Here is a 21897-nt window from a genome sequence, read left to right as displayed (position 1 = left end):
GCACTATATTTTATAACTACACATAATCCCATACTCTCAGGTTCTTCCTGAACCACCTCCGTTTGTCAGCTGTTTATCCGCTCATACATTTTTCACAATTATTTTCTTTAACCTATAGAATGCTCTTGCTTAGTAAATACTCTAATAAAAGAAAATTAGACTGAGTAGTCATATCTTAAATAACCCTTCATGAACAATGGCTGCTCTCATCCCTTCTTTTACTTGCTCCCTTTTTCAGCCCCCTTGAGATATGGAACAAGTGACTCAATCCTGCGCCTTTACTACTGCGAGGAACTGTGTAAGACGTCCTCATAGAAGTCAGCATCTTCGTATCATAACCAGGTTTCGAGCCTTTTCCGTCAGAATGGCATTAGCTGGAATGAGGGTGATGTCATGGTCTTGATCTTAAGTACCTAATGTAACGAAAAAGAAACGATGGAAACCCTGTAGTGGCATTGGACAATAGCCACACAATCCACAAAGCTGTGAACACAAGACTACTCAGAAAATAGATATTCAATATTTAACTCGGGGAAATACCTAACAATGGGGAAGGCGCGGGGAATGAATTGGATGGACTGGAGTTGATCGAGTGGCATGGCTCGACCACGCAGGCGTGGTCCATCTGAATGTCACCTTATATCTTCTATTCATATTAAATATATTGTTCTTTCTCCAGCCTAACCTTGTTCTACATCATGTATTGGTAATTGATGCGATACAGTGAGTTGGTGTAGTCGATGGTGTGACTTCCACGTAAGATCTTATAGATTAGGCAGTTATATCATGACAAATCTACAAAATTTATTATTAGGTCTATTATTAGAGCAGTACTAATATCATAGTAGACCATAATTATACAAACCTCCTGACTCTTGATTTCATTGGGCGGAAACGATTCAATTACAGAAGACGTTGCTGATTAAAGTGTTTTCAAAATACAAATACTTGTGGTCTTTTCAATCTCCCAGCAATTCAAGATGTCTCAGAAATGGACATATAAACCATAATACAGATTCTTTAACTATCTGATTTGCTTGTGACATGGAACTAGTAGAGACAGTGTATTCCAACTATCGGCTTTGATTAAAGCAGTATTCATGCTTACCACAAACGTAAGTGAGCCTAACATCACAAAGGGAGGGAGGGTGGCGTTACTGACCAGCAAACATGATGGTGGAGAGATAAGTTCATTCCACTCATGTCTGTAGGGCAGAACATTTTGTTTAATTACGGCTCCTTATGGTCTCGTGGGATGTCACGAACTTAAGGTATCGACGCTGATTTGTCATACAAAATACCTCATTAAATCGTGTTCAGAACGTTGAATTGGTTTCATTTCCTACTCAGTAATCCTATTACAAGCAAACTAGACAATTCACTAAAATACGAAGCCTGCTCAAGACCCTATAAAATCTAGAAAAAATAAGATAAAAGATGAAAAGGCTCTAGTAGCTTCGACAGAAAAAGGGAGATAGCCAATTGTGGATCGTAATACTGTTTTTAGCACTATATTTTATAACTACACATAATCCCATACTCTCAGGTTCTTCCTGAACCACCTCCGTTTGTCAGCTGTTTATCCGCTCATACATTTTTCACAATTATTTTCTTTAACCTATAGAATGCTCTTGCTTAGTAAATACTCTAATAAAAGAAAATTAGACTGAGTAGTCATATCTTAAATAACCCTTCATGAACAATGGCTGCTCTCATCCCTTCTTTTACTTGCTCCCTTTTTCAGCCCCCTTGAGATATGGAACAAGTGACTCAATCCTGCGCCTTTACTACTGCGAGGAACTGTGTAAGACGTCCTCATAGAAGTCAGCATCTTCGTATCATAACCAGGTTTCGAGCCTTTTCCGTCAGAATGGCATTAGCTGGAATGAGGGTGATGTCATGGTCTTGATCTTAAGTACCTAATGTAACGAAAAAGAAACGATGGAAACCCTGTAGTGGCATTGGACAATAGCCACACAATCCACAAAGCTGTGAACACAAGACTACTCAGAAAATAGATATTCAATATTTAACTCGGGGAAATACCTAACAATGGGGAAGGCGCGGGGAATGAATTGGATGGACTGGAGTTGATCGAGTGGCATGGCTCGACCACGCAGGCGTGGTCCATCTGAATGTCACCTTATATCTTCTATTCATATTAAATATATTGTTCTTTCTCCAGCCTAACCTTGTTCTACATCATGTATTGGTAATTGATGCGATACAGTGAGTTGGTGTAGTCGATGGTGTGACTTCCACGTAAGATCTTATAGATTAGGCAGTTATATCATGACAAATCTACAAAATTTATTATTAGGTCTATTATTAGAGCAGTACTAATATCATAGTAGACCATAATTATACAAACCTCCTGACTCTTGATTTCATTGGGCGGAAACGATTCAATTACAGAAGACGTTGCTGATTAAAGTGTTTTCAAAATACAAATACTTGTGGTCTTTTCAATCTCCCAGCAATTCAAGATGTCTCAGAAATGGACATATAAACCATAATACAGATTCTTTAACTATCTGATTTGCTTGTGACATGGAACTAGTAGAGACAGTGTATTCCAACTATCGGCTTTGATTAAAGCAGTATTCATGCTTACCACAAACGTAAGTGAGCCTAACATCACAAAGGGAGGGAGGGTGGCGTTACTGACCAGCAAACATGATGGTGGAGAGATAAGTTCATTCCACTCATGTCTGTAGGGCAGAACATTTTGTTTAATTACGGCTCCTTATGGTCTCGTGGGATGTCACGAACTTAAGGTATCGACGCTGATTTGTCATACAAAATACCTCATTAAATCGTGTTCAGAACGTTGAATTGGTTTCATTTCCTACTCAGTAATCCTATTACAAGCAAACTAGACAATTCACTAAAATACGAAGCCTGCTCAAGACCCTATAAAATCTAGAAAAAATAAGATAAAAGATGAAAAGGCTCTAGTAGCTTCGACAGAAAAAGGGAGATAGCCAATTGTGGATCGTAATACTGTTTTTAGCACTATATTTTATAACTACACATAATCCCATACTCTCAGGTTCTTCCTGAACCACCTCCGTTTGTCAGCTGTTTATCCGCTCATACATTTTTCACAATTATTTTCTTTAACCTATAGAATGCTCTTGCTTAGTAAATACTCTAATAAAAGAAAATTAGACTGAGTAGTCATATCTTAAATAACCCTTCATGAACAATGGCTGCTCTCATCCCTTCTTTTACTTGCTCCCTTTTTCAGCCCCCTTGAGATATGGAACAAGTGACTCAATCCTGCGCCTTTACTACTGCGAGGAACTGTGTAAGACGTCCTCATAGAAGTCAGCATCTTCGTATCATAACCAGGTTTCGAGCCTTTTCCGTCAGAATGGCATTAGCTGGAATGAGGGTGATGTCATGGTCTTGATCTTAAGTACCTAATGTAACGAAAAAGAAACGATGGAAACCCTGTAGTGGCATTGGACAATAGCCACACAATCCACAAAGCTGTGAACACAAGACTACTCAGAAAATAGATATTCAATATTTAACTCGGGGAAATACCTAACAATGGGGAAGGCGCGGGGAATGAATTGGATGGACTGGAGTTGATCGAGTGGCATGGCTCGACCACGCAGGCGTGGTCCATCTGAATGTCACCTTATATCTTCTATTCATATTAAATATATTGTTCTTTCTCCAGCCTAACCTTGTTCTACATCATGTATTGGTAATTGATGCGATACAGTGAGTTGGTGTAGTCGATGGTGTGACTTCCACGTAAGATCTTATAGATTAGGCAGTTATATCATGACAAATCTACAAAATTTATTATTAGGTCTATTATTAGAGCAGTACTAATATCATAGTAGACCATAATTATACAAACCTCCTGACTCTTGATTTCATTGGGCGGAAACGATTCAATTACAGAAGACGTTGCTGATTAAAGTGTTTTCAAAATACAAATACTTGTGGTCTTTTCAATCTCCCAGCAATTCAAGATGTCTCAGAAATGGACATATAAACCATAATACAGATTCTTTAACTATCTGATTTGCTTGTGACATGGAACTAGTAGAGACAGTGTATTCCAACTATCGGCTTTGATTAAAGCAGTATTCATGCTTACCACAAACGTAAGTGAGCCTAACATCACAAAGGGAGGGAGGGTGGCGTTACTGACCAGCAAACATGATGGTGGAGAGATAAGTTCATTCCACTCATGTCTGTAGGGCAGAACATTTTGTTTAATTACGGCTCCTTATGGTCTCGTGGGATGTCACGAACTTAAGGTATCGACGCTGATTTGTCATACAAAATACCTCATTAAATCGTGTTCAGAACGTTGAATTGGTTTCATTTCCTACTCAGTAATCCTATTACAAGCAAACTAGACAATTCACTAAAATACGAAGCCTGCTCAAGACCCTATAAAATCTAGAAAAAATAAGATAAAAGATGAAAAGGCTCTAGTAGCTTCGACAGAAAAAGGGAGATAGCCAATTGTGGATCGTAATACTGTTTTTAGCACTATATTTTATAACTACACATAATCCCATACTCTCAGGTTCTTCCTGAACCACCTCCGTTTGTCAGCTGTTTATCCGCTCATACATTTTTCACAATTATTTTCTTTAACCTATAGAATGCTCTTGCTTAGTAAATACTCTAATAAAAGAAAATTAGACTGAGTAGTCATATCTTAAATAACCCTTCATGAACAATGGCTGCTCTCATCCCTTCTTTTACTTGCTCCCTTTTTCAGCCCCCTTGAGATATGGAACAAGTGACTCAATCCTGCGCCTTTACTACTGCGAGGAACTGTGTAAGACGTCCTCATAGAAGTCAGCATCTTCGTATCATAACCAGGTTTCGAGCCTTTTCCGTCAGAATGGCATTAGCTGGAATGAGGGTGATGTCATGGTCTTGATCTTAAGTACCTAATGTAACGAAAAAGAAACGATGGAAACCCTGTAGTGGCATTGGACAATAGCCACACAATCCACAAAGCTGTGAACACAAGACTACTCAGAAAATAGATATTCAATATTTAACTCGGGGAAATACCTAACAATGGGGAAGGCGCGGGGAATGAATTGGATGGACTGGAGTTGATCGAGTGGCATGGCTCGACCACGCAGGCGTGGTCCATCTGAATGTCACCTTATATCTTCTATTCATATTAAATATATTGTTCTTTCTCCAGCCTAACCTTGTTCTACATCATGTATTGGTAATTGATGCGATACAGTGAGTTGGTGTAGTCGATGGTGTGACTTCCACGTAAGATCTTATAGATTAGGCAGTTATATCATGACAAATCTACAAATTTATTATTAGGTCTATTATTAGAGCAGTACTAATATCGTAGTGGACCATAATTCTACATTGGTGAGCCCAACTAAATAAACGCAACCTATTGTTGTTAATCCTTATTTCCACCTTAACCTTCTCAATCGGTTTTTGTTTTTGTAAACCCAGTATTCTAATAGTCCTTTGACTAATGGTCACATATATTATCGTAATGTTATATCTATTAGTTCACATAACTTACTAGCTCAATCGATAACAAAAGTTGATCATCTATATCAACTAATTAGCTTTGATGGTTCGTTAACAAGCTTTAATAGCATTTACCTGCTTCAGCAACATAGACTTGTTTAAACATCAAGCTCTAGCAAATATAACCTGTAAATAGCGTAAATATGCATTGACTAGCGATGCAGTCAAGGACTAAATAGGTATCTGGATCTAACTCTCAGTTTCCTTCACATAACACCTCATCCTGTTTTAAACTGCACTATCCTGAATTATCTTTTCTTCCGACCACTGCCTGCCTAATTTCATATTCTCGAGTTCCATTGTCAAACAACAGGGACACTTCTCCAAAAACATACGGTGAGTTTCAGCTATAAGTTTTCTGCAATCATAAGGTCATTTTCAGATGGTTCGTTCAATGACAACAACACAATTATCTGGATTCATTCGATTGTTGTGATCCGAGCGAGTGGCAAAAACCTCAACAGCATCAAGCACCCTGGAATTAATTGCCATACTACATGTTTTATTCAGGATGCTTTTGGATCAATACTACTCACGAATGGCGTTATATATGTCGTCCACTGAATAATCTAATTTTCAAAAATAATCCAGGCGAGTTTAACTATTTTACTGGACGATTTTTTTGTACTTAACATGTATATGTTTTCCAGTTGCTTGTGCCATATATTTGTAAGTGTCATTAGGCTAAATGCAGGAATTTCTCATGGAAAGTTTATAATGCGTTACATTCCTGCCTGAAGTTTCATAAGCAGTCTTGACTTTAAAATTACTTTTCCTGGTCATGTTCATTATTTTTAAATTGTCATATACGTCAAGAACCTGCATGTTAACCTGACCCATACACGCATTGCACTATATCTTCATGTCTTCTAAATTTAGAAATCATCTGAATCGTCTTTAATATTTATCAGTAAACCAATCATAGTCGTTGTTGCTAATCATATTTGGGTTTATGGATTGGTTTATCATAGTAGCAGCCTAAAATGCAGACATAGTTTAGATAATTAGATTACAAATTTAGGTACTATCAACGGCACTAGTCATAAAACTAAATCCCCAGGTAGCTGTTGACTAAACAAACGTTTGAAATCAAAACTCCGTAGCCTACTAAAATTACCACTAAACGAATATTTCTAAATTGAAAATTATAATATAATTAGGTGTCTCGGATTCTGTAACATTACAAATTTCTGATAATTTTGAATCACCTAAAGCAAAAATACCTATTTTTCCACTGGCTAATCCTCAATCAACACTATAACTAGTTAAACATAATAGTTTCAGGATATCGTCATAAAGCATTGTCATGACAATCACGTAATATGATTGATAAAATTAATGAGACTATTAACAAAATCGGTCAGCAAATTGACTTATACTTATCACTAGTGTTGTTTTTCTTCTATCTTCATTCACTACAGATGATTACAGTATGTTTCTCTATCAGTTGCTCATTCAGTAAATATCTCAAAACCTTGTCAGCCTAATTGGAGGTTTAGCGACACAATAATGCATGCAAATAATCAGCATAAGCAGTCGAGCAAATCTCCTGCAAACTGAAAACATTAATGTCGAATTTACCCCAACACTGACTAAGGTTCAAGCCATTATCATAGACATGAGTTGGGAGTGTACTCCCCCTAGTTACAACTTATGTTCTCCCTGATAATCACATGAGCATCACTCACTATTAATCATCTTGTAAAAACTTATTTAGCTAAATACATCTTGCAGCACCACATCACTTCGTAATATGACACAGGCCTAACTGATTCTAATAACTTATAACCACTATATCTCAATTAAATCGTATTCCGCCTTATGATAAACTGCATACTTGCAACTAACTTGTATGCACCATCAACCGGTAGGTATAAATATAAATAAATATTCTATGGCAGATCGGAACATTGAGTCTGAGCCATGTCTCATACGAATACAATCATGTTTGACGAATCGCTCTTAGTTATCTGTCCAAAATTCATACAATTATCATTCACGTATTTAAATTTTGTTGTGATAACCATTCATGCGTATTAGTAGTATTACTAAATTCTATCACGGTCAAGTAAAAATGAGGTTGAGAAAATCTCCCCGTAACTAAATAAACCGTATCAAACTAACTGGAACACTAGTTGGAATTCTTCCCCACGGTATACTTTTGTTCCTTCAGTTAGCCTACTAATACAGATGCAATTGGAATTCAACTCTTATGGACAACTTACCGGCATAATCGTTATCTGATTTCATAATTTAAACCAAAACTAATACCAATATTAACATTTCTACAATATTCATTATTTTAATATTTCTAAACACAAAATAATTACTGCCTATAAGTTAAGTTATTAACACGCATCGTTTTATTATTATTATTATTATTATTATTATTATTATTATTGTAATCCCATTTTTTATAGTTCAAATAATCTTCAACCAAATTTTCATTTTAAGCGTGTTAATCATGAAAGCAGATATTTTAAGATTATTACATGTATTTCCCGACCAGATGCTGCCGTCTTTTTGATTTATCTTTCAGCTTATTAATACACGGAGGATCCTTATTATCCTTGGCAACCTCCGGAGCGCGACGATCCCATCCAATTTGGTATCGAACCAACATCACGTTGATTCTGGTGGGAGAGTAGTGTAGTGGCATTGGACAATAGCCACACAATCCACAAAGCTGTGAACACAAGACTACTCAGAAAATAGATATTCAATATTTAACTCGGGGAAATACCTAACAATGGGGAAGGCGCGGGGAATGAATTGGATGGACTGGAGTTGATCGAGTGGCATGGCTCGACCACGCAGGCGTGGTCCATCTGAATGTCACCTTATATCTTCTATTCATATTAAATATATTGTTCTTTCTCCAGCCTAACCTTGTTCTACATCATGTATTGGTAATTGATGCGATACAGTGAGTTGGTGTAGTCGATGGTGTGACTTCCACGTAAGATCTTATAGATTAGGCAGTTATATCATGACAAATCTACAAAATTTATTATTAGGTCTATTATTAGAGCAGTACTAATATCATAGTAGACCATAATTATACAAACCTCCTGACTCTTGATTTCATTGGGCGGAAACGATTCAATTACAGAAGACGTTGCTGATTAAAGTGTTTTCAAAATACAAATACTTGTGGTCTTTTCAATCTCCCAGCAATTCAAGATGTCTCAGAAATGGACATATAAACCATAATACAGATTCTTTAACTATCTGATTTGCTTGTGACATGGAACTAGTAGAGACAGTGTATTCCAACTATCGGCTTTGATTAAAGCAGTATTCATGCTTACCACAAACGTAAGTGAGCCTAACATCACAAAGGGAGGGAGGGTGGCGTTACTGACCAGCAAACATGATGGTGGAGAGATAAGTTCATTCCACTCATGTCTGTAGGGCAGAACATTTTGTTTAATTACGGCTCCTTATGGTCTCGTGGGATGTCACGAACTTAAGGTATCGACGCTGATTTGTCATACAAAATACCTCATTAAATCGTGTTCAGAACGTTGAATTGGTTTCATTTCCTACTCAGTAATCCTATTACAAGCAAACTAGACAATTCACTAAAATACGAAGCCTGCTCAAGACCCTATAAAATCTAGAAAAATAAGATAAAAGATGAAAAGGCTCTAGTAGCTTCGACAGAAAAAGGGAGATAGCCAATTGTGGATCGTAATACTGTTTTTAGCACTATAATTTATAACTACACATAATCCCATACTCTCAGGTTCTTCCTGAACCACCTCCGTTTGTCAGCTGTTTATCCGCTCATACATTTTTCACAATTATTTTCTTTAACCTATAGAATGCTCTTGCTTAGTAAATACTCTAATAAAAGAAAATTAGACTGAGTAGTCATATCTTAAATAACCCTTCATGAACAATGGCTGCTCTCATCCCTTCTTTTACTTGCTCCCTTTTTCAGCCCCCTTGAGATATGGAACAAGTGACTCAATCCTGCGCCTTTACTACTGCGAGGAACTGTGTAAGACGTCCTCATAGAAGTCAGCATCTTCGTATCATAACCAGGTTTCGAGCCTTTTCCGTCAGAATGGCATTAGCTGGAATGAGGGTGATGTCATGGTCTTGATCTTAAGTACCTAATGTAACGAAAAAGAAACGATGGAAACCCTGTAGTGGCATTGGACAATAGCCACACAATCCACAAAGCTGTGAACACAAGACTACTCAGAAAATAGATATTCAATATTTAACTCGGGGAAATACCTAACAATGGGGAAGGCGCGGGGAATGAATTGGATGGACTGGAGTTGATCGAGTGGCATGGCTCGACCACGCAGGCGTGGTCCATCTGAATGTCACCTTATATCTTCTATTCATATTAAATATATTGTTCTTTCTCCAGCCTAACCTTGTTCTACATCATGTATTGGTAATTGATGCGATACAGTGAGTTGGTGTAGTCGATGGTGTGACTTCCACGTAAGATCTTATAGATTAGGCAGTTATATCATGACAAATCTACAAAATTTATTATTAGGTCTATTATTAGCAACCTATTGTTGTTAATCCTTAGCGGTTTTTGTTTTTGTAAACCCAGTATTCTAATAGTACATATATTATCGTAATAATCTATTAGTTCATAGCTCAATCGATAACAAAAGTTGATCATCTATATCAACTAATTAGCTTTGATGGTTCGTTAACAAGCTTTAATAGCATTTACCTGCTTCAGCAACATAGACTTGTTTAAACATCAAGCTCTAGCAAATATAACCTGTAAATAGCGTAAATATGCATTGACTAGCGATGCAGTCAAGGACTAAATAGGTATCTGGATCTAACTCTCAGTTTCCTTCACATAACACCTCATCCTGTTTTAAACTGCACTATCCTGAATTATCTTTTCTTCCGACCACTGCCTGCCTAATTTCATATTCTCGAGTTCCATTGTCAAACAACAGGGACACTTCTCCAAAAACATACGGTGAGTTTCAGCTATAAGTTTTCTGCAATCATAAGGTCATTTTCAGATGGTTCGTTCAATGACAACAACACAATTATCTGGATTCATTCGATTGTTGTGATCCGAGCGAGTGGCAAAAACCTCAACAGCATCAAGCACCCTGGAATTAATTGCCATACTACATGTTTTATTCAGGATGCTTTTGGATCAATACTACTCACGAATGGCGTTATATATGTCGTCCACTGAATAATCTAATTTTCAAAAATAATCCAGGCGAGTTTAACTATTTTACTGGACGATTTTTTTGTACTTAACATGTATATGTTTTCCAGTTGCTTGTGCCATATATTTGTAAGTGTCTTTAGGCTAAATGCAGGAATTTCTCATGGAAAGTTTATAATGCGTTACATTCCTGCCTGAAGTTTCATAAGCAGTCTTGACTTTAAAATTACTTTTCCTGGTCATGTTCATTATTTTTAAATTGTCATATACGTCAAGAACCTGCATGTTAACCTGACCCATACACGCATTGCACTATATCTTCATGTCTTCTAAATTTAGAAATCATCTGAATCGTCTTTAATATTTATCAGTAAACCAATCATAGTCGTTGTTGCTAATCATATTTGGGTTTATGGATTGGTTTATCATAGTAGCAGCCTAAAATGCAGACATAGTTTAGATAATTAGATTACAAATTTAGGTACTATCAACGGCACTAGTCATAAAACTAAATCCCCAGGTAGCTGTTGACTAAACAAACGTTTGAAATCAAAACTCCGTAGCCTACTAAAATTACCACTAAACGAATATTTCTAAATTGAAAATTATAATATAATTAGGTGTCTCGGATTCTGTAACATTACAAATTTCTGATAATTTTGAATCACCTAAAGCAAAAATACCTATTTTTCCACTGGCTAATCCTCAATCAACACTATAACTAGTTAAACATAATAGTTTCAGGATATCGTCATAAAGCATTGTCATGACAATCACGTAATATGATTGATAAAATTAATGAGACTATTAACAAAATCGGTCAGCAAATTGACTTATACTTATCACTAGTGTTGTTTTTCTTCTATCTTCATTCACTACAGATGATTACAGTATGTTTCTCTATCAGTTGCTCATTCAGTAAATATCTCAAAACCTTGTCAGCCTAATTGGAGGTTTAGCGACACAATAATGCATGCAAATAATCAGCATAAGCAGTCGAGCAAATCTCCTGCAAACTGAAAACATTAATGTCGAATTTACCCCAACACTGACTAAGGTTCAAGCCATTATCATAGACATGAGTTGGGAGTGTACTCCCCTAGTTACAACTTATGTTCTCCCTGATAATCACATGAGCATCACTCACTATTAATCATCTTGTAAAAACTTATTTAGCTAAATACATCTTGCAGCACCACATCACTTCGTAATATGACACAGGCCTAACTGATTCTAATAACTTATAACCACTATATCTCAATTAAATCGTATTCCGCCTTATGATAACCTGCATACTTGCAACTAACTTGTATGCACCATCAACCGGTAGGTATAAATATAAATAAATATTCTATGGCAGATCGGAACATTGAGTCTGAGCCATGTCTCATACGAATACAATCATGTTTGACGAATCGCTCTTAGTTATCTGTCCAAAATTCATACAATTATCATTCACGTATTTAAATTTTGTTGTGATAACCATTCATGCGTATTAGTAGTATTACTAAATTCTATCACGGTCAAGTAAAAATGAGGTTGAGAAAATCTCCCCGTAACTAAATAAACCGTATCAAACTAACTGGAACACTAGTTGGAATTCTTCCCCACGGTATACTTTTGTTCCTTCAGTTAGCCTACTAATACAGATGCAATTGGAATTCAACTCTTATGGACAACTTACCGGCATAATCGTTATCTGATTTCATAATTTAAACCAAAACTAATACCAATATTAACATTTCTACAATATTCATTATTTTAATATTTCTAAACACAAAATAATTACTGCCTATAAGTTAAGTTATTAACACGCATCGTTTTATTATTATTATTATTATTATTATTATTATTATTATTATTATTGTAATCCCATTTTTTATAGTTCAAATAATCTTCAACCAAATTTTCATTTTAAGCGTGTTAATCATGAAAGCAGATATTTTAAGATTATTACATGTATTTCCCGACCAGATGCTGCCGTCTTTTTGATTTATCTTTCAGCTTATTAATACACGGAGGATCCTTATTATCCTTGGCAACCTCCGGAGCGCGACGATCCCATCCAATTTGGTATCGAACCAACATCACGTTGATTCTGGTGGGAGAGTAGTGTAGTGGCATTGGACAATAGCCACACAATCCACAAAGCTGTGAACACAAGACTACTCAGAAAATAGATATTCAATATTTAACTCGGGGAAATACCTAACAATGGGGAAGGCGCGGGGAATGAATTGGATGGACTGGAGTTGATCGAGTGGCATGGCTCGACCACGCAGGCGTGGTCCATCTGAATGTCACCTTATATCTTCTATTCATATTAAATATATTGTTCTTTCTCCAGCCTAACCTTGTTCTACATCATGTATTGGTAATTGATGCGATACAGTGAGTTGGTGTAGTCGATGGTGTGACTTCCACGTAAGATCTTATAGATTAGGCAGTTATATCATGACAAATCTACAAAATTTATTATTAGGTCTATTATTAGAGCAGTACTAATATCATAGTAGACCATAATTATACAAACCTCCTGACTCTTGATTTCATTGGGCGGAAACGATTCAATTACAGAAGACGTTGCTGATTAAAGTGTTTTCAAAATACAAATACTTGTGGTCTTTTCAATCTCCCAGCAATTCAAGATGTCTCAGAAATGGACATATAAACCATAATACAGATTCTTTAACTATCTGATTTGCTTGTGACATGGAACTAGTAGAGACAGTGTATTCCAACTATCGGCTTTGATTAAAGCAGTATTCATGCTTACCACAAACGTAAGTGAGCCTAACATCACAAAGGGAGGGAGGGTGGCGTTACTGACCAGCAAACATGATGGTGGAGAGATAAGTTCATTCCACTCATGTCTGTAGGGCAGAACATTTTGTTTAATTACGGCTCCTTATGGTCTCGTGGGATGTCACGAACTTAAGGTATCGACGCTGATTTGTCATACAAAATACCTCATTAAATCGTGTTCAGAACGTTGAATTGGTTTCATTTCCTACTCAGTAATCCTATTACAAGCAAACTAGACAATTCACTAAAATACGAAGCCTGCTCAAGACCCTATAAAATCTAGAAAAAATAAGATAAAAGATGAAAAGGCTCTAGTAGCTTCGACAGAAAAAGGGAGATAGCCAATTGTGGATCGTAATACTGTTTTTAGCACTATATTTTATAACTACACATAATCCCATACTCTCAGGTTCTTCCTGAACCACCTCCGTTTGTCAGCTGTTTATCCGCTCATACATTTTTCACAATTATTTTCTTTAACCTATAGAATGCTCTTGCTTAGTAAATACTCTAATAAAAGAAAATTAGACTGAGTAGTCATATCTTAAATAACCCTTCATGAACAATGGCTGCTCTCATCCCTTCTTTTACTTGCTCCCTTTTTCAGCCCCCTTGAGATATGGAACAAGTGACTCAATCCTGCGCCTTTACTACTGCGAGGAACTGTGTAAGACGTCCTCATAGAAGTCAGCATCTTCGTATCATAACCAGGTTTCGAGCCTTTTCCGTCAGAATGGCATTAGCTGGAATGAGGGTGATGTCATGGTCTTGATCTTAAGTACCTAATGTAACGAAAAAGAAACGATGGAAACCCTGTAGTGGCATTGGACAATAGCCACACAATCCACAAAGCTGTGAACACAAGACTACTCAGAAAATAGATATTCAATATTTAACTCGGGGAAATACCTAACAATGGGGAAGGCGCGGGGAATGAATTGGATGGACTGGAGTTGATCGAGTGGCATGGCTCGACCACGCAGGCGTGGTCCATCTGAATGTCACCTTATATCTTCTATTCATATTAAATATATTGTTCTTTCTCCAGCCTAACCTTGTTCTACATCATGTATTGGTAATTGATGCGATACAGTGAGTTGGTGTAGTCGATGGTGTGACTTCCACGTAAGATCTTATAGATTAGGCAGTTATATCATGACAAATCTACAAAATTTATTATTAGGTCTATTATTAGAGCAGTACTAATATCATAGTAGACCATAATTATACAAACCTCCTGACTCTTGATTTCATTGGGCGGAAACGATTCAATTACAGAAGACGTTGCTGATTAAAGTGTTTTCAAAATACAAATACTTGTGGTCTTTTCAATCTCCCAGCAATTCAAGATGTCTCAGAAATGGACATATAAACCATAATACAGATTCTTTAACTATCTGATTTGCTTGTGACATGGAACTAGTAGAGACAGTGTATTCCAACTATCGGCTTTGATTAAAGCAGTATTCATGCTTACCACAAACGTAAGTGAGCCTAACATCACAAAGGGAGGGAGGGTGGCGTTACTGACCAGCAAACATGATGGTGGAGAGATAAGTTCATTCCACTCATGTCTGTAGGGCAGAACATTTTGTTTAATTACGGCTCCTTATGGTCTCGTGGGATGTCACGAACTTAAGGTATCGACGCTGATTTGTCATACAAAATACCTCATTAAATCGTGTTCAGAACGTTGAATTGGTTTCATTTCCTACTCAGTAATCCTATTACAAGCAAACTAGACAATTCACTAAAATACGAAGCCTGCTCAAGACCCTATAAAATCTAGAAAAAATAAGATAAAAGATGAAGAGGCTCTAGTAGCTTCGACAGAAAAAGGGAGATAGCCAATTGTGGATCGTAATACTGTTTTTAGCACTATATTTTATAACTACACATAATCCCATACTCTCAGGTTCTTCCTGAACCACCTCCGTTTGTCAGCTGTTTATCCGCTCATACATTTTTCACAATTATTTTCTTTAACCTATAGAATGCTCTTGCTTAGTAAATACTCTAATAAAAGAAAATTAGACTGAGTAGTCATATCTTAAATAACCCTTCATGAACAATGGCTGCTCTCATCCCTTCTTTTACTTGCTCCCTTTTTCAGCCCCCTTGAGATATGGAACAAGTGACTCAATCCTGCGCCTTTACTACTGCGAGGAACTGTGTAAGACGTCCTCATAGAAGTCAGCATCTTCGTATCATAACCAGGTTTCGAGCCTTTTCCGTCAGAATGGCATTAGCTGGAATGAGGGTGATGTCATGGTCTTGATCTTAAGTACCTAATGTAACGAAAAAGAAACGATGGAAACCCTGTAGTGGCATTGGACAATAGCCACACAATCCACAAAGCTGTGAACACAAGACTACTCAGAAAATAGATATTCAATATTTAACTCGGGGAAATACCTAACAATGGGGAAGGCGCGGGGAATGAATTGGATGGACTGGAGTTGATCGAGTGGCATGGCTCGACCACGCAGGCGTGGTCCATCTGAATGTCACCTTATATCTTCTATTCATATTAAATATATTGTTCTTTCTCCAGCCTAACCTTGTTCTACATCATGTATTGGTAATTGATGCGATACAGTGAGTTGGTGTAGTCGATGGTGTGACTTCCACGTAAGATCTTATAGATTAGGCAGTTATATCATGACAAATCTACAAATTTAGGATTAGGTCTATTATTAGAGCAGTACTAATATCGTAGTGGACCATAATTCTACATTGGTGAGCCCAACTAAATAAACGCAACCTATTGTTGTTAATCCTTATTTCCACCTTAACCTTCTCAATCGGTTTTTGTTTTTGTAAACCCAGTATTCTAATAGTCCTTTGACTAATGGTCACATATATTATCGTAATGTTATATCTATTAGTTCACATAACTTACTAGCTCAATCGATAACAAAAGTTGATCATCTATATCAACTAATTAGCTTTGATGGTTCGTTAACAAGCTTTAATAGCATTTACCTGCTTCAGCAACATAGACTTGTTTAAACATCAAGCTCTAGCAAATATAACCTGTAAATAGCGTAAATATGCATTGACTAGCGATGCAGTCAAGGACTAAATAGGTATCTGGATCTAACTCTCAGTTTCCTTCACATAACACCTCATCCTGTTTTAAACTGCACTATCCTGAATTATCTTTTCTTCCGACCACTGCCTGCCTAATTTCATATTCTCGAGTTCCATTGTCAAACAACAGGGACACTTCTCCAAAAACATACGGTGAGTTTCAGCTATAAGTTTTCTGCAATCATAAGGTCATTTTCAGATGGTTCGTTCAATGACAACAACACAATTATCTGGATTCATTCGATTGTTGTGATCCGAGCGAGTGGCAAAACCTCAACAGCATCAAGCACCCTGGAATTAATTGCCATACTACATGTTTTATTCAGGATGCTTTTGGATCAATACTACTCACGAATGGCGTTATATATGTCGTCCACTGAATAATCTAATTTTCAAAAATAATCCAGGCGAGTTTAACTATTTTACTGGACGATTTTTTTGTACTTAACATGTATATGTTTTCCAGTTGCTTGTGCCATATATTTGTAAGTGTCATTAGGCTAAATGCAGGAATTTCTCATGGAAAGTTTATAATGCGTTACATTCCTGCCTGAAGTTTCATAAGCAGTCTTGACTTTAAAATTACTTTTCCTGGTCATGTTCATTATTTTTAAATTGTCATATACGTCAAGAACCTGCATGTTAACCTGACCCATACACGCATTGCACTATATCTTCATGTCTTCTAAATTTAGAAATCATCTGAATCGTCTTTAATATTTATCAGTAAACCAATCATAGTCGTTGTTGCTAATCATATTTGGGTTTATGGATTGGTTTATCATAGTAGCAGCCTAAAATGCAGACATAGTTTAGATAATTAGATTACAAATTTAGGTACTATCAACGGCACTAGTCATAAAACTAAATCCCCAGGTAGCTGTTGACTAAACAAACGTTTGAAATCAAAACTCCGTAGCCTACTAAAATTACCACTAAACGAATATTTCTAAATTGAAAATTATAATATAATTAGGTGTCTCGGATTCTGTAACATTACAAATTTCTGATAATTTTGAATCACCTAAAGCAAAAATACCTATTTTTCCACTGGCTAATCCTCAATCAACACTATAACTAGTTAAACATAATAGTTTCAGGATATCGTCATAAAGCATTGTCATGACAATCACGTAATATGATTGATAAAATTAATGAGACTATTAACAAAATCGGTCAGCAAATTGACTTATACTTATCACTAGTGTTGTTTTTCTTCTATCTTCATTCACTACAGATGATTACAGTATGTTTCTCTATCAGTTGCTCATTCAGTAAATATCTCAAAACCTTGTCAGCCTAATTGGAGGTTTAGCGACACAATAATGCATGCAAATAATCAGCATAAGCAGTCGAGCAAATCTCCTGCAAACTGAAAACATTAATGTCGAATTTACCCCAACACTGACTAAGGTTCAAGCCATTATCATAGACATGAGTTGGGAGTGTACTCCCCTAGTTACAACTTATGTTCTCCCTGATAATCACATGAGCATCACTCACTATTAATCATCTTGTAAAAACTTATTTAGCTAAATACATCTTGCAGCACCACATCACTTCGTAATATGACACAGGCCTAACTGATTCTAATAACTTATAACCACTATATCTCAATTAAATCGTATTCCGCCTTATGATAACCTGCATACTTGCAACTAACTTGTATGCACCATCAACCGGTAGGTATAAATATAAATAAATATTCTATGGCAGATCGGAACATTGAGTCTGAGCCATGTCTCATACGAATACAATCATGTTTGACGAATCGCTCTTAGTTATCTGTCCAAAATTCATACAATTATCATTCACGTATTTAAATTTTGTTGTGATAACCATTCATGCGTATTAGTAGTATTACTAAATTCTATCACGGTCAAGTAAAAATGAGGTTGAGAAAATCTCCCCGTAACTAAATAAACCGTATCAAACTAACTGGAACACTAGTTGGAATTCTTCCCCACGGTATACTTTTGTTCCTTCAGTTAGCCTACTAATACAGATGCAATTGGAATTCAACTCTTATGGACAACTTACCGGCATAATCGTTATCTGATTTCATAATTTAAACCAAAACTAATACCAATATTAACATTTCTACAATATTCATTATTTTAATATTTCTAAACACAAAATAATTACTGCCTATAAGTTAAGTTATTAACACGCATCGTTTTATTATTATTATTATTATTATTATTATTATTGTAATCCCATTTTTTATAGTTCAAATAATCTTCAACCAAATTTTCATTTTAAGCGTGTTAATCATGAAAGCAGATATTTTAAGATTATTACATGTATTTCCCGACCAGATGCTGCCGTCTTTTTGATTTATCTTTCAGCTTATTAATACACGGAGGATCCTTATTATCCTTGGCAACCTCCGGAGCGCGACGATCCCATCCAATTTGGTATCGAACCAACATCACGTTGATTCTGGTGGGAGAGTAGTGTAGTGGCATTGGACAATAGCCACACAATCCACAAAGCTGTGAACACAAGACTACTCAGAAAATAGATATTCAATATTTAACTCGGGGAAATACCTAACAATGGGGAAGGCGCGGGGAATGAATTGGATGGACTGGAGTTGATCGAGTGGCATGGCTCGACCACGCAGGCGTGGTCCATCTGAATGTCACCTTATATCTTCTATTCATATTAAATATATTGTTCTTTCTCCAGCCTAACCTTGTTCTACATCATGTATTGGTAATTGATGCGATACAGTGAGTTGGTGTAGTCGATGGTGTGACTTCCACGTAAGATCTTATAGATTAGGCAGTTATATCATGACAAATCTACAAATTTATTATTAGGTCTATTATTAGAGCAGTACTAATATCGTAGTGGACCATAATTCTGCAACCCCTCCGCAGCTTCTTTTTGGACAGTATTGTCATTCATTTGTCCCTTCTCCCTGTCATATATTTTAACCTTTGTTCAGTTCTCGTTTAACTACACTTTTTGTTCTTCAGTCTTCCTCGTTTGGGCCTTTATTATGTGATTTTGATTAAAGACTTATCCTTTGTCACCTAATTTTCTATTGCATGTTGCCAGACCATTGACAGTAAGGTCGTGTTTGACTAAGCTCAATGTCACGGCGTGGTTCAGCTTGTGACTGTTAACCTCCTGACTGTCTGCTTGAGAGAATTGCTGCAATCCCTGCAGATAGATATTTGATCCCATCTTGTTGGCGTATTTGTATTTATTCTCAGGTATCAAACCCTTTAGTATTAACCGTTTCCCTCATTGTTTAGTGCGCTACTTTGCGTTAGAGAAACTTCTGACTGTATAGCACAGGCTGTACCGTTTGAGGTATTTTGTACTTTTGATGTAATTTGTTCTATTTTCTAAATTAGAACCGTTTATATTGAGCACAGAGTTTGTGTTTTGATGTAATATTATACAAGTATCTCAAAAACGCGTTGTGAGCTATACAGAGGAACCTAGTCTGATCTAATCGAATAAATTTTGGTTCGTCAGTCCGTCGTTCCAACCGAATACTGGTTGTTAGGAGTCTGTTCTGTCATGGCGAATATAAAGCACAGGAATTAACGAGGGAAAATATTAAGAAGTACAGAAAAATAACAATATATAGCATCACAGTAAAGCAATGATATATGAGGTTCCAAAACGGAACAGACCTACAATTTACGAGTTTGTGTAGCTGATGTCATCGACCCACAATGAAAACAGCACAAGTATTTGTCGTTTGATAACACTTTAATCAGTAACGCCTTCTGTAACTGAATCGTGCCCACCTAGTGAAATCAAAAGTCAGGTGGTTTGGAGATATATTTGACAAGTTACCAATATATCGAGAAGTGGTTGGTCTAAACTGGATAGCGATTGCACAAGACGTTGAGCACCTCGTTCCTACTCGTGTTCTGGTGCAGATGCATGACCGAGCAACTTCAAATAGGTCAGTCTATTAAAATTAATGTGGTCAGCATCAAATGTCGAAGACTTACAGAGCTACTGATTTTGGCTATATGTTTACAGCTACAAGTTTTATGGCATTTTTTTCGTTGCTGGTGGGTCTACTGAGACTTAACAACTCTGAAACCCTAACTTTGACTTGTCGAAGAGAGGCTGTATGATGGAAGAAGCTTTTCGAATTGTAAGCAAGCTTACCGATTAGACTTATGTGTTACCTAATATCATCTTATATTATGAACTTTGAGTACTGGTCACTTGCCTGTCTATATATGCTGTCAGATCTCAGATCCCTAATGTTCAACAGGTGTATGACCACTGATTGTTGCCGAAATCATCCCAAAGACAGATCAATGAATATCTAACAGTTTACTGATTCTCATTGACATCGAGGGTAGTCAATGCGCACCAACTGGGTGTACGTTATTGACTGCCCCATCCAACAGCTGTCGAATCCCGTTTTGTTTTCAATCTATCAACAACGGTACATTTCTCCTGTGTATAAATGTATATGTTATCTTGTTCACTCCCCTGTTTCCACTCTCGTAAAGGCAGTTAAGTGTAAACTGAAGACTGATTTCTTTGAGTTTCAATACTTTAAACTCATTCTTTCAATTTACTGGACTTAATGATATACGATTACAAAGTGCCAAGTTATCATGTGGATTTTAAAAACTATTCGTAAATTATTCCAAACTGTATCACTGTCTGATAATCTGGAGAATCCTTTTCATTGTATCCACTTCCCAAGTAATTCTGTGTCTGTTACGTCCTCTACAACCAATCAGATCATATGACAATAGTGATATGATTTGAGTCCATTTCGTCGACTTATTCTTTTGAAACGATTAATTTAAGTCAGTTTAATCAATAGAGATCATGATGAATAGCTTCTGCCGACCAGATTTTAATAGTAAGACAAGATGAAAATGTACGACTTTACATGATGTGAAGCATATCATTTCAACCTTACTAATATATGTGGTCCATATTCAAATACCGTATTATCGACGTCAATAATATTATAAGTAGAAGGCATTGATTTTTAGTTGAGATTATGAACCGATCAATTTCGGACCGCCATTGAAAACATCTATGTACTGGATGGCTGTTTTGCATTATTACGAGGCTCCTCAGCGATGCGCATCCACAATCCTGCATGAAGAATTCAAAACTAAGTCCACCGATCATCCGACCGAGCATTTAGCCTCTAGACTGGCATTCATTGTTGCTAATGTCCAACTTTGACCAATCCACAACTCGACGAAATGGTCGTCCAGTACTTTGACGTTTTCAGTGATAGTCTACCTTCAATCGGCCAGTGATCC

This window comes from Schistosoma haematobium, chromosome 2 (assembly GCF_000699445.3).
Source record: "Schistosoma haematobium chromosome 2, whole genome shotgun sequence".
NCBI lineage: Eukaryota > Metazoa > Platyhelminthes > Trematoda > Strigeidida > Schistosomatidae > Schistosoma > Schistosoma haematobium.
The sequence above is the reverse complement of the archived record's forward strand: the minus strand, read 5'-3'. Positions refer to the sequence as shown.